This window comes from Mauremys reevesii, linkage group 2 (genome assembly GCF_016161935.1).
Source record: "Mauremys reevesii isolate NIE-2019 linkage group 2, ASM1616193v1, whole genome shotgun sequence".
NCBI lineage: Eukaryota > Metazoa > Chordata > Testudines > Geoemydidae > Mauremys > Mauremys reevesii.
The window spans coordinates 40,237,759-40,251,585 of NC_052624.1; the positions used below are offsets into that span (position 1 = coordinate 40,237,759).

The 13,827-nt window shown below is 41.3% G+C and overlaps 1 long non-coding RNA gene across 1 annotated transcript; it reads left to right on the forward strand.

Moving 5' to 3' along the window:
- Positions 1-1,899: 1,899 nt before the first annotated feature.
- On the forward strand, positions 1,900-11,971 carry LOC120396380. Its single transcript, XR_005593089.1, has 4 exons — positions 1,900-2,010; positions 9,604-9,796; positions 11,025-11,154; positions 11,644-11,971. It is a non-coding gene; the product is annotated as an uncharacterized LOC120396380 (long non-coding RNA).
- Positions 11,972-13,827: the final 1,856 nt, after the last annotated feature.

The following is a 13,827-nucleotide window of genomic DNA, read 5'->3' on the forward strand; positions in this document are numbered from 1 at the left end:
GAACTTCTGAAGATAGTTGTATGTGGCTCGGAGGGTCACTAAGTTTGGCCACCCCGCGCCGTATGAGGCTACTGGTCCAGAGAGTCTGTAACATGCTGTTCCTTGACTGGAAGAACCCTTTCCTTTCCTTTTTATCATGGTAGTTCAACATCAATCTTCTGTGCATTATCCTTTGTGTTTTCATAAGATGTAAGCAGCCTGTACTCTACCAAAAAAAATGCAGCAGCCTTGGCATGTTGGATCCCAAAGACATTTGGGAAGTGGCTCAAAGTCACATGTATTGCAGAATGCACAGACCAGTAATCCTTTTTGATGCATTTTCATTCACGTTGCAGTTGCCAAGCAAAGAAAATTATAAATTGTGCAGTAGGTTAACATTCAGGTCTCATTAATACTGGTGGGTAGAGCTGTCTGTATGGATAGCTAGTGTGATACAGACAATTAACCTCTAGAAAGATTAAAATGCATGTTGTGAATAATGTGCTCTATCTAGCTGAAACCATGTCTGCAGCTCACAGTTTTGTGCCTATGCTAAATACTGCTGATACATTGGTTTATACTTTGGATGCATACACTGTACGGTTAGCTTTTAATATTTCCCAATAAATGCCTGTTGTGGAACCATATTACCATGTTCAACATTATGTATAAATTTAAAAACTGAAACCTCTCCACCCGCCCCTCCCCCAAATCTTTCCATGCATTTTCTGCATCTGCACTATGCCTTTCCCCACCATTTTTCATCTTTATAATGGGGACTTGTGTGTTCCTGTTATGGAAAAAGAAAATACTGAAACTTTGGGGCATAATTTAAAACAAATGGGCGCAAAAAGGTGGCCTTTATGGGGCTATTTCTTTTAAAATTAGTCTCTAATTCTGTAAACACAATGAAGCAATAAGAGTAGAGCTGGCTGATTTTCATTTGAAACAAAAGTTTCCATGAAAAATATACTTTTTAAAAAAATATATTTTTTTTTCCACAAAAAGCTTTCCTTTCTTTTGAATGTTTTCCAACCACAATTTTTTATTTGGAAAAGTGAAAAAATATTTTTGTTTTTAACCCCAAATTCAGAAAATTCCATGAATTTTTTTAAAAGACTTTTATATATCGCAGAAAACACATCTCATTTTCCAACCAGCTCAAAACAAGAGGTGTTAAATCTTATCTTTTCAGTCCACAGTTTGCAGGTGCAAGAATGAAGGTAAAAGGAATTGTGGCTTCAAAACTGCACCTATAAAATTAGAGGCTGGTCTGAGGCCCATGTAAAAATCTAGTGCTATATGATTTAAATGAAAAATAAATCCAAATTACTTTTGAGGAAAAATAGCCAGGATTATAAACTGTAATTATAAATGCCAAACTATCAGTATGAGCCCTTCCTATGCCTTTGGTCAACAACATGACTCTTTGCTACCATCATGGCCAGTGAACTAGCTGAAGCTGGGGCTGTGTTAATTGGATGATTTTCAGGTTCTCTTGAGAATAATGAAAGGGACTGTCATGAAAATGCATGTTGGAGGTATATGAACAGGAAAGGGAATGGCAATAATTTTGCAGATTTCTATTAAATGGAAAATGTTCAAATTTACTAGACTCTCACAGGCTGGAGATACCAAAATATAGTAAATGCCATCTTCCCCTCTGCCTAGAAGATGTTGTAGGTCCTGAGATACCATGGTGATTAGAATGTATAGCACTTGTGGTTATGAAGGAGTCTCCCAGCATCCAGGAGTAATAAACATTTGTTATCGTCATAGGGCTCCATTCTCCCCTATCTGGGAATAGTCCATGTAGCTGGAAGGATCATGTGGAATTCATTCATTTTCAGTCAGATCTTCAGCTGTGGCAGATTCCCTGCTGGTCTTGGGGAGGCTAAGCCAGCCTCCAGGTGCAAGTTAGGGCAACTTGTGGGATTGATGGAACAGCAACAGGACCTAGCTGCAGGAAGGAGTAGGTGATGCAGGAGTTGGTAAGGTGGTTCAACTCCACTTGAGGATTCATCTGTTAAGGTTGGTGGGTTCTCTGCGGGCAAAGTACACCAGCATTAGGGCTGCTTTGCACGGGTGGAGTGGTGTAAAGTTGCCTCATTGAACCAAATGACCTGGCCCTGGGTCTTAATTGATTTACTATGCCCTAATGCTCCAGAGAAAGGGGGAAACTAATCAGTATTACCAATCCCAAGCATTCAAAAATCATGAGATTTGTTTAAACTTCATGAAATTTAAAGAAAAAACATATTTTCTTTTTTCTTAATTTGCCTTCTAGTTTTCAAGCTCTTCATGCAACCCTGGGGGCTAGACACTTAGATTTTTTTTTCAGATGAAAGCTCAGATTCTCTCATAATCACATGACTCCAAGAGTTGGGAGTTCGGGCCAAAACCAAGTATCACAAGATGTGTGTGTTGATCTCTGACCCCGACCTGATCTTGGAATTCCTTATATCGAGGATTTTGTATTATATGCTAGGATAAGATCAGATGCTTAAGGAAACACTACTATGAAAGTAGAGGAAAATATGATTTAAAATGCTTTTGGAAATGGGCATTGCTATAAGCAAGAGGCCCAGTAAGACCTGGCAGTTAACATGAGCAGTTATTGTAAGTTAGCATGAGCTTGTGACCTAGGTTATGAGCTTGCAAGGGCTTTTTGCAATATGTACTTCAGATACCAATAAGTAAACTGCAGAAGAGTGAAAATAATGGATTTCTAGGGGATTTTTGCAACATGTAACCATGAGGTTAACTTCCTTAACATGTTGGAAATATTGAGAAATATATTGATGCAAATAGCCTGTGTCAGCAATCGGCACCCTAGTTATGGTTGCTTGGAATGCCACATATGGACAGGAGGCCAGGAAGTAATCTAAATATGGTCAGCAGACTTATGGGTATAGAGAAAAAGGTGTACAAAGGATGGTTTAACCTCTAGTGTATTTTCCTTCATTGTGGGGTTGAGATGGTGACAACCTGGATCATAATATCCCACTTATGATGTTCTCCACATACTGCTTCTTTATATCTTTGTTTCCAACAATCTCCACCAGGCTGTATTTCAACATAGGAGGTTGTTATATTCTGTATATCTATTTTCTATATGCTAATGTTTATGTTTAATTGGAATTATTTGGATATTAAAGTTTTAAAGTTTCTGTGTGTGGCCCACCAATCTCATACTTAATAAGTTGTTTTATGTAGTTGCCTGAGTAAAGAGCCTATTATCAGGAACTTGTGCAATTTGCACTCTAAATTAATGAAAAGCCACATGTGGTAAAATCAGAAGAGTTAGCAACACTAATTCGTCCCATTCTTTGATATTTTGCCCTAGGAAAAATTGTGTCCTCCTGATCCCAAATATGGCTATTGTTTTAACCCTGCCCATGTGAGAGGAAATCATCCCTGATCTAAGAATAGAAGAATGGCCATACTAGGGCAGACCAGTGGTCTGTCTAGCCCAATATCCTGTCTTCTGACAATAGCCAATGCCAGATGCTTCAGAGAGAATGAACAGAATAGAGCAATTATTAAGTGATCCATCACCTGTGGTCCACTCCCAGCTTCTGGCAGTTAGAGGCTTAAGACACCCAGAGCATGAGATTATCCCTGAATCTTGGCTAATAGCCACTGATGGACCTATCCTCCATGAACTTATCTAATTCTTTTTTTGACCCAATTAGACTTTTGGCCTTCACACATCTGATTTTATAGATCTCTATCATATCTCACCTTAATTGTCTCTTTTCCAAGTTGAAAAGTCCCAGACTTTTTAATCTTTCTGCATATGGAAGCTACTCCATCCCCCTAATAATTTTTGTTGCCCTTCGCTGTACTTTTTCCAATTCTAATATATCTTTTTTAAGATGGGGTGATCAGAACTCCATGTAGTATTCCAGGTGTGGGCATACCATAGATTTATATAGTGGTAATATGAGATTTTCTGTCTTATTAATTCCTTTCCTAACAGTTGCTAACATTCTGTTAGCTTCTTTGACTGCTGCTGCACACTACGGCCTGGTCTACACTACGCGTTTAAACCGAATTTAGCAACGTTAAACTGAATTAACCGTGCACCCATCCACACAACGAAGCCCTTTATATCGATATAAAGGGCTCTTTAAACCGATTTCTGTACTCCTCCCCGACGAGGGGAGTAGCGCTGAAATCGGTATTGCCATATCGGATTAGGGTTAGTGTGGCTGCAATTCGACGGTATTGGCCTCCGGGCGGTATCCCACAGTGCACCATTGTGACCGCTCTGGAAAGCAATCTGAACTTGGATGCACTGGCCAGGTAGACAGGAAAAGCCCCGCGAACTTTTGAATTTCATTTCCTGTTTGCCCAGCTTGGAGCTCTGATCAGCATGGGTGGCGATGCAGTCCCAAATCCAAAAAGAGCTCCAGCATGGACCGTACGGGAGATACTGGATCTGATCGCTGTATGGGGAGACAAATCTGTTCTATCAGAGCTCCGTTACAGAAGACGAAATGACAAAGCATTTGAAAAAATCTCCAGGCTATAATAGACAGAGGCCACAGCAGGGACTCAGCACAGTGCTGTGTGACAAGCGTAACGGAAAGCCAAAGACTCAAATGGATGCTCATGGAGGGAGGGAGGGGGGGACTGAGGACTCAAGCTATCCCACAGTCCCCGCAGTCTCCGAAAAGCATTTGCATTCTTGGCTGAGCTCCCAATGCCTGAAGGGTCAAAAACATTGTCCGGGGTGGTTCAGGGTATATCTCGTCAATTTACCCCTCCTCCCCGCCGTGAAAGAAAAGGGAAAAAAAATTGTTTCTCGCCTTTTTTCAATGTCACCATATGTCTACTGCATGCTGCTGGTAGACGTGGTGCTGCGGCGCTGAACAGCAGCATCCTCTCCCTTTCCTTTCCTGATGGCAGACGATACAAAATGGTGGAAAACCATCCTCATCATCCCGTGAGTGCTCCTGGCTGGCCTCAGTGAGGTCGGCTGGAGGCGCCTAGGTAAAAATGGGAATGACTCCTGGTCATTTCCGGCAGATGGTACAAAAGGCTTGGTACCTGTCCTCATCATAGCAGCTGGAGGCTGAGCTCCATCAGCCCCCCAACCCCCTTTCATGTCTAAAGAAAAGATTCTGTACTGCCTGGACTATCATAGCAGCTGGAGGCTGCCTCCCCCTCATTTTATCTCACTAAAAGTCAGTGTTTCTTATTCCTGCATTCTTTATTACTTCATCACACAAATGGGGGGACACTGCCATGGTAGCCCAGGGGGGTTAGGGGAGGAGGGAAGCAACGGGTGGGGTTGTTGCAGGGGCACCCCCTAGAATGGCATGCAGCTCATCATTTCTGCGGGATCTCTGGGGCTCTGACATGGAGCGGCTGTGCTTTCTGGTTCTTTTGTACACTTGCCCCATATTCTAGGCAGGACTGACTCTATTTTTAAACAAAACATAAAGAAGGGAATGACCCAGGGAGTCATTCCCATTTTTGTCCATGCGCCCCCGGCCGACCTCAGCGAGGCCAGCCGGGAGCACCCAGGATAGCAGCAGACGGTACAAAAGGATTGATAACCGTCATCACCAATTTCCAAATGCAAACAGTGCAAAATAACCATAATCTCATCGCCAATTTACAATGGCAGACGGTGCAATAGGGATGGTAACCGTCTCTGCTACCTTGCAAAGGCAAATGAATACTGCTGTGTAGCACTGCAGTACCGCGTCTGTCAGCAGCATCCAGTACACATACGGTGACAGTGACAAAAGGCAAAACAGGCTCCATGGTTGCCATGCTATGGCGTCTGCCAGGGCAATCCAGGGGAAAAAGGGCACAAAATGATTGTCTGCTGTTGCTTTCACGGAGGAAGGATTGAGTGACGACATTTACCCAGAATCACCCACGACACTGTTTTTGCACCATCATGCATTGGGATCTCAACCCAGAATTCTAATGGGCGAGGGAGACTGCGGGAACTATGGGATAGCTACAGGATAACTATCCACAGTGCAACGCTCCGGAAATCGATGCTAGCCTCGGTACATGGACGCACACCACCGAATTAATGTGCTTAGTGTGGCCGCGTGCACTCGACTTTATACAATCTGTTTTAAAAAAACGGTTTCTGTAAAATCGGAATAATCCCATAGTGTAGACATACCTTGAGTGGATGTTTTCACAGAACTATCCATGATGACTCCAAGAGCTCTTTCTTGAGTGGTAACAGCTAATTTAGACCCTATCATTTTGTATGTATAGTTGGGATTATGTTTTCCAATATGCATTATTTTGTATTTATCAACACTGAATTTCATCTGCCATTCTGTTGCCCAGTCACTCATTTTGATCAAATCCTTTTGTAGCTCTTTGCAGTCTACTTTGGACTTAATTTAACTAATCACATTTATGCCTTGAGACTAAGTAAACTGTTTGTCCTTGAATTCTAATGTGATAGATTCTATGAGTTTGTCAGAGGTAGATAATCAATTCTAGTGGATGTGTGTGGGAACAATAGTTACTTACATAGAACATAAAATAAGTGATTATTAACTTCTCAAAGAATGTCTATTCTGCTCAAATTAAGAACAGAATATGCATTGTGGAATTCATGTGGAAAGAATTTAATTTTTCAAACTAATCAGGATCTACAGTCAATATTTTTGAGAAAATTGTATATTATGGAGGAGCACAGAGGCATACACTGCACGCAGCCAAAAAATCATTATGTATTTTGTTACAATACCAAATAAATTAATTCATAATTACAAGTCCCTTTAAACATTACTTCCTTATTAAAGAGGAACTTGCTAAATTAAAAGAGCTTTGAGTGTTTTGTTTGCTATTAATGCTTTTAACATTCCTGCTTATTTAATTGAATTAAATGAATCAAATAAAAACATTTGGAAAATTAGCCCATAAAACACAGGCAAGCCAAAGTCCTTGAAACTGGCTCAAAGGAGGGTTTTAGGAAGAGTTTTCTGGCTTTCCAAAAGACGTTTAATTTGGTGGTCAGTTTCCAGAAGTTGTAGGGATCCTTTCATATATGTTTAAGCTTAAAGATTTTTCACAATGTTACCAACCATGGTCATTTTTAATAGTGGTTAGAGTTTATTTGTTCAGGGAAGCATTTGAGCTGTAATAGCCACCAAGAACTGAGTATTGCAGTGTTTTAATGTTGCACCTGCTTGTGCTTTTTAGATTTTAAATCCTTGGGGCTAGGGACTTCGGTCTTTGTTCAGCATTCTTTATCTGTTGTAATCACCTTGCACATTTGTGGCATAGTACAAATAAGAATTGCAATAGTTTGTTTTCATCAAGGGGCATGTTCAGCATTAGATAATGAGATTTAACTGATTCAGTATGTTCAGAACAATTTAGGGAAGTATGGTATTTTGTTGCAGGAAAATGCTTATTAAAATGAATATTTAATGGAGATTTTCATTTCTAATGCACATTAATAAAGATTTCAATCCTAGGTCCTTTTCAACTGTCTGTCAACACAATATTGGAGGAGAATAGCATTTCTATTACTTGAATTGCCAAAATGAGGGCAAGATTTTTAAAAATCCCTTTTCTGTGACCTTTTCAGCATAATTGCCATTAGGAATAACAATACTGTCTATTAAATTATAACCTTTGATAATAGCTTTGAATGTGAAGGATCCCAAAGCACTTTTCAAAGTGATTATATATGGATCACTCACCCACGGGGCATGGGATTTTCAAGAGCACTCAATGTTGGTCTAATTCTGCTCCCACTGAAGTCAACAGTAAAATTCTTATTGATTTCAATGGAGGCAGAGTTAGGTGAGTGCTTGTAAAAATTCCCCCCTTACGGTATCAGAAAGGAACATGGGGGATAGAATGTGACAGCTATTCTGAGCCTGAAATGCCATGCAAAATGGAAGGACAAGTGAAAAAATAACTTCCATTGTATTTGCTGGAGGAATTGAGGTAGGCAGAGTATATTTACCTAACTGCCTATCATTGGGATTACCTGCATGAACAAGTGTTAAGGGTTACAATATTTGGCCCCGTGTTGCAGTTTATCCAGAAAACACGATGGGTGAAAACCGAACCCTACAGAAATCAACAGGAGTTTTGCCATTGACTTCAATGAAGTCAGCATTTCACCTCTTACACTTACATAAAATGCCACGGGATATAATGACCACACATGATTCAAGCTTTGGTTCTGTCGTCATCCAAAATATGGTAGCTGAAGCAGCAGAGTGACCCTTAATCCTCTGCTGGGCATTAGTTCAGTATTCAGAGTGCTAACGACTGACTCACCTACACCACCATTTCTAATAGTATTAGTAGTCTAGTTATTACATAGTCCTGCCTTGAGAGCAGCGGACTGGACAAGCTGACCTTCCAGTCCTACACTTCTATGAGTCTATTTTCTTTGGAAGTTTCCAGGCCAATTACTAATCAGGCCTAACCCTATCTGGTTTGCGTGTCTTACCATGACTAGGGCTCCTAGGTGCTATAGTAAAACAAATAATAAATAAATAATAAGATAACCCAGGCTGTGATGGTATAGATGCGGTAATAAATCCTGAAGCATGGGTTATGGGTTAAATAGCTATGCAGGTAAATAAGAACTTGGAATGGAGTAAAGAAAGGATCTTTGACTTTATTTCCCAATTAACTTGTAGAAATATTCCCAGGGCAAAGGTCTCTCTACAGGCTGATCTCTCTCTTTATTATAGTACAGTAGGTACCTTTCCAGTCCACAGTAACTATTTATGTATAAGCAACTTACCATTATAGCTTAGAGTCATCAATGCCAGGCCCAATCCAAAGCAGAACTTGGGTTACCTACAATGAAGACTGTGGCCCACAGGGACTCCTTGCTATGTAAGATAACTGCACCCTTACTTTATCCTAAAAGCTTGCTGCTATACAGTCTAAAACAGTGGTTCTCAACCAGGGTTACACAAACTCCTGGGAATATGCAAAGTACTTCTGGGGGTACATCAATTCATCTAGATATATGCGTAGTTTTACAATAGGCTACATAAAAAGCACTAGTGAAGTCAGTACAAATTAAGATGTCAGACAATGACTTGTTTATACTGCTCTATATGCTAGAGCACTGAAATGTAAGTACAACAGCACATTCGTTCAGCCAATAAATACAGCACTATTGAAATGGATGACATTGCTTGTGCTGCAGTAAGATGATGGTATTAAATAGTTCATGTAAGTTACAGCAACAAGTATCTCAAACTTACATCTAGGAAATAAAAAACAAAGATATAGAAATGTTCTTTAGAGAGAGTAAAGGTGTAGATGTTCATGCTTCCAAAACAGCGTCACTACCAGCTCTAAAGCAGATGTTCCCTCATGCCTGATGCTGTGAGGTACTGAGCAACGTACTTGTAGTGGAGTTGCCATTCACTAGGTGCCTCCATGCAGCCAGAGGTGTTTCCACGTGGCTCTCCCTCTCTTCAGTCTCCCTTGGGAGCACCATATAGTTTTTCTTAGGGCTACCACCAGGCCCACCCCTCCGAAATAGGCCAGTTGCCCAAAGTAATTCTAAATAGTCCTCAGTATCCCAAACAAAAGGTCTATCATAATAGATCCATACTTCATGCCAATCTCCCACACTCCTGTCATCCACAGAGACCTTGTCTCGCCTTCTGTCTTCCTTCCTCTTCACAAAACTTCAGTGGCACGACAAGATGCCCAGTCTGCCTGTGACAGGTTGCAGGGACACTACCTCATCCCCAGCGAACAAAGAGTTTACCACCGCTCAGCTTCCCCCTCCTGTTGCAGAGAAGCTGGGAGGACTATAGACTGGTTGCTGCTATGAAAGGTATGGGAGAAAGCTTATGGACAGATCATGCTCTGCGCTCAGAATCATAAGACTGGGTTGAAACACAGGCTAAGGAAGTTTTCTATTACTGTCTTTTTATTTGTTTGTTTTGATTTCTGGAATTACAAACAATATTCCCTTGAGGACAAACCCTTGCTTGACTGCATCTCTGATATGTTTCTGATATGTCATTCTGCCAGTTTATACTGCCATTTCAATGTTCCTTCGCCTTGATGGGGGAGACCACTTCTTGGGGGAAGATGAAAATCTCCATCTGTGATCTCTGTTTATCCAGTCTTCATCTTATCTGCTCTGACAGCCATTATCAGAGTCAGTTAGGATGGTGGCTTCTGTGATATGAAATGAGTTGGTAGAATGCAGTTTGGAGAACACCAATTAATTTCCCATAGATCACTCAATATTTCCAGTCCCTACTGTCCAGATTATGGATTCTTACTGGTGCCCTAAAAGTGAACATTTTCATTTCCGTTTACCAGTCCTCAAAATCATGCAACACTCCGCTCTCCACAAATTTGCTTTTTAAGATTTGGCAGTGTAATTGTACCCTATTTTTACATATTGAGAGTTCATCTGGCCACACAAATTTCCTTTCCTTGTTTGAAATGCCATATTGTAACATTTATTAAAATTACTTTTTCTTTAATGTATATGCCCATGTAAATTACACTGCCAGTATACATTAAAACAAGTTTTTAACTGGGATACAAACCAGTAATTAAAGAGTAAGACATTTGTCTTATAACAGTGTGTTGCCAGCTTCTCAAAGAACACTGTATCTGAACAAATAAATCAATGTCACATTTCTGAATTATTCAATGCTTTTTAATTTCCTTCAGATTATCTTGCTTCAGATCTTGGCATACAACACTGTACCACACTCTAATCTTAGGAGCGCAGCAACTGTCATTACATATCTTACAAGATCCAGTACTTGCATATGACCACATGGTATAATGGATTTTTGAGATACAGATGCACAAGGCACATTGGTGTGTAACTAGAATTAGTGATTCAGAGATCAAAATGTGCAGTTCAGTCCAAATCACTGGGTTCTCGGAGGCATGACCGGCTTAGGGATTTGGTAGTGAATTATAGAACCTTTCATCAGCAGGTCAGATCTGTTCTCTGCCCTCCGTGAAATAAGTTGGTGGTCTCAGTCTAATTTTAAGTGACTAGGTGTCCAAATGACAAAAACATCTCATTGCAGTTAGTACTAATTGGTATTTGGATGAGAAGAACTGAATTCACATGAATGCTGAAGTAACTGCTCCCCCTTAGAAGGGTCCACCCAGAATGGTTTGCTGTGTTGTTGCAGCCCATGTTATAACAGACTAGAGGTGAGTGAATAACTTTTTGCTTTTTGTTTCGGTTTACTGATAGTTCTGGAAAATAATAATAATATATAAAAAAATCAATTCATCCAGTTTGTCATTTCATTTTGAGTTGAATAAGATGTTTTGTTCAACCAGAAACAAAGTGTTTTGTTTTGTTTCCAGGTATTTTATTTTAAGAAAAGCGAAGGACATTAAGGGCTAGATTCAACAACAGCTGGAGGGGGCAGCTCCCTTAAAATCTTTAACACAGAGATTAGAGCACGCACCTGGGAGGTTCAGTTAAAATTCCTCTCTACTGCAGAGCAAGAATGTGAATGTGGGCCTCTCACCTAGCAGTGAAGGGTCCAGAACCAGCGAGCTACAGAGTTATTCTCTGGCTCTTGCTGGCCAATGACCATTCAGGCAGTTGACACAAAGTGGAACAGCTTGCCTTCAGCTTGTTCTTCCATTGCTCTGGTAGTTATGTAGTTGCATTACTTTTGATTTTCACAGGAGATCCGATTCTGCAAAGTTCTGTTTAACCATTCTACCAAAAATCACCTTCGATTTCAATGGAATTGTTCAGATCAAATAATACCCTAAGTCGCCTTTCAGAACAATAAAGTACATAAAAACTGCTGAAAAGGTGAAGCTGAAGTCAGGCTATATGAATCACAGCAAGAGAAAATACATCACATCACAAGAAAAGGGGAACTGGAGCTAATTTCACTGCTGTTAGTGCAAAGGATCCTGTTTTGCGGCTTGGGACTCACTATGTATGATAGTAAAATAACACTATCAGTATTTATTGATCTCTCCCGTTGGCTTGGCATTTATGTCTGACACGCTCTATTTGGTTTTCTCTTGTGCGAGATTCCTTAGTTCTCTGTGACCAGAACATTGAAAGTGCTGGTTAATAAATAATACACCAAAGTATGCCTTTATTGGAAGCACAAGCCACTGAAACGGAGCTAGATAGCTAAGTAGCAATATCAGGACTATTGGAGAAATTCCTGCTTACATCTCACGTACACCTTGGGAGAATTACAGAGTCTGTTTACAGATACTAATGAAAGTGAGTCAGAACTGTGGTGTGATCAGCAGGGTTTGTCACTGAGGACCAAAATACCAAGATATTTTGCTGAAAAGGTGGTGAAGATAACACTTTAAAATAATTGTCCCCTTTAATTGATGCGTGAATCATAGACGAAATTATATTTCCATACCAAATGAGCCCGCAATGGGGCCGGGGTGCCTTTGGTGTATTATTCAAAGGGGAAAAGAGAGAGAGAGAGAGAGAGAGAAAATTGCTTACAACAACAGATTTGAGTCTAAAATTAATTTTTCTGCATGAAAAATTCTTATTCTTATTATCAGTCCTGTTCAGACAGCAAATGACCTTTTGAATACTTATTTGACAGGGCAAATACATTTAGACAGACCCCTCCTCACAATGAAACCTCACAAATTACTGTGTGACCCATTGGTACCTAAAATACTGTCTGGATATTTCTATTTTGGGGTAGAGGTTTTCAGTCTCACTTTACAAATAGCCCAGCATGTGGTACAGCAAAGACCTGAACTAAAACTAAAACAAAGGTAATTAATGTTGGCTGAGTTCTCTATAATGTTACAGCATTGAGGGGTGTTTTCCCTTTTTCAATATGTCCTCCAAGGTTTCCTTTATTGTTGCTTTTCGCTCCAGCGTGTGGACTTCCTTTTTCTGTGTCAACACTGGTATTTCATGTCTAATTGAGGAGCTGTACTGAGGTTAAAAAGGGCCTGATTCTCCTTGTTTAGACCCCCAGTTCAGCAAGGTGCATCAGCACATACCTAACTTTAATACGTTAGTAGCCCCTTGAAGTTAACAGAAATACTCACATGCTTAAAGTTAGGCATGTGCTGAAGTATCTTCCTTGGACTGGGACCACAGTAATTTATAGTTGTGCAGGGTTGGTGCAAAACAGTTTCACCATGACACTACTGTGCTAATAAACGATGGTCACAGAAACACCACCCTATACTGGAAACCCACTGACCGCTTGTAGCTGGGTGGTTACCCGTTCCTGCCCTTTGGGGCTTAAAACAGCCCAGGAGAGGGCGGTAGCTGGGGCAGGAAGCCTGGGCTGATTGGGAGAAAGAGGCAGTGAGCCAGGAGCCCAGTCAGTCTCTCTCTCTTTGTAGAGGGAGATGGGCCTGGCTGCAGGGAGCTAGACAAGGTACCTAGGGTGAAGCAGGGCTGGGGAAGGCAGAGGAGCTGGGGAGCTCCTGCCTGGAAAGCCCCAGGCTGCAGCCTAGCTTTAGGCCAAGAGGTACTGGGGGTTGCAGGGGGCAACCCAGGGGTAGGCAAAGGCAGCAGGTCCAAACCCCTTTGCCTATGATGAGTGGCTGATACTGCAGTCTGCCCCAGGGCGTGGGGGCTAGATGGAGACTGGGCAGTAGCCAATACTGAGGCAAAGTGGGGATAGTTGGGTGGGGGGTCCCCTGGGAGGGGGAGACCCAGTTAAAGGGGCACCGGGGTCCAGGGAGGGACACGGGGGCCAGTAGCTGGAAGGCAGATCACCAGCCTGCAGAGGGCGCTCTGGACACTGGACTGAGCTAATTCCCGAGGACGACCAGTAGGAGGCGCCGCAGAGGTGAGTCCGACCTGTTACACCGCTATACTTACCTACATGCCTCCCTTCCATCCAGGACACA